The 1,348-nt window shown below is 34.6% G+C and overlaps 1 pseudogene; it reads right to left on the bottom strand.

The window, feature by feature from the left end:
- Positions 1-309, bottom strand: part of LOC141835973 (importin beta-like SAD2) — a 28,628-nt pseudogene extending 28,319 nt beyond the window's left edge.
- Positions 310-1,348: the final 1,039 nt, after the last annotated feature.

The following is a 1,348-nucleotide window of genomic DNA, read 5'->3' as shown; positions in this document are numbered from 1 at the left end:
AAAACTGGCCCTGCACAAATGAGGACTAATCATACAGCTCGCACGACTCAACAGTTGCGCGTCCAATCAACTGCAGTAGGGGATCTCAGCAGACAATCCCTAACCCGAAGAAAACCGTTCGTATAGCAGAGGAAGGAAACAATTCACCTGATTAAGACTCTCCTCTACAGCCTTGCGCTCCTCGGGGATGGGGCTGAGCGCAGTCCGGAGGACGACAGTAAGGCTGGTGAGATCCATCGCGGCACGGAGGGAACCCGGAAGACCACGGATTCCTCGGCCACGAGAGATTCGGACGCCAGCGGCGCTAGGGTTTTGGATTCTGAAAGTTTGATGGCTAGTCAAGCGGAGAGATGGATGGCGAGGAGAGAGAGAGCGAGAGAGAGAGAGAGAGAGGGAGGGGGAGGGGGAGGAGGGGTGGGGAGGACAAGCGCGAATCGGACGAATGAGTTTTTAATTGTAGGGTTAGATAAAAGAATTTAGGGTAAAAATAAAGATTGCGCTTTTTTTTATAAATCGTCGAAAAGACGTTTCATATTTATTTTTAATTAAAAAAATTCTCATTTCATTATTTTATCCTATATATTTATCTAAATATATTTTAATATGCTTGCCATTATTATTTTTTATTTAAATTTTAAATTAATATATATTATAATAATTATGATTTCATAATTATTTTATCATAAATAAATATTTTAAAAATTATATTATAATAATTATAATTTTATAATTATTATAATATAAATTTAGAGTCGCATTCACATTTGATAATAATTATAAAATCATAATTACTATAATAATAAAAATTTATATCTCCATAATAATTATAAAATACATCATAATTGTTATAATATAAATTTATTTTAATGGCAAGATTATAATATAAATTTATAGTTGAATTATAATTTAAAAATTATAATTACTATAATAATAAAAATTTATATGATAATAATTATAAAATTATAATTATTATAATATAAATTTATTTAAAAATATTTATATTATAATAATTATAATTTAATAACTATTAATAGAAATTAAAATTTATAAAAGTCATCTTACGTTTTTGTCCAAAGTCCCACGGTGGTTCGAACCAGAACCGTCGGATTCATTGCAAGGGCACATTCGACTCCTATTCCCGCATTGTCAGGGCTCCGACGGATTCATTACAAATAAACGGTAAATGTGCAGCTTTGGAATTGACTATTTGCACCTGAAATTGAAAGGGATCCCGACCATCCGGCAGGGTAAGTGTCACTTGGCCGCATCGTAGCTTGGTCTTCGGTCCACGTGGCACACGCCACTGTACTCTCTGGTGAGCTAGTTGGTAACGAACGCTTCGGAGTGG

The sequence above is a fragment of the Curcuma longa genome, chromosome 1, assembly GCF_044706935.1.
Source record: "Curcuma longa cultivar G26 ecotype Majalengka, Jawa Barat chromosome 1, ITB_CL_G26_1.1, whole genome shotgun sequence".
NCBI classification, from domain to species: Eukaryota; Viridiplantae; Streptophyta; class Magnoliopsida; order Zingiberales; family Zingiberaceae; genus Curcuma; species Curcuma longa.
Note: the sequence above shows the minus strand (reverse complement) of the source record. Positions and strands in the feature narration are given on the sequence as shown.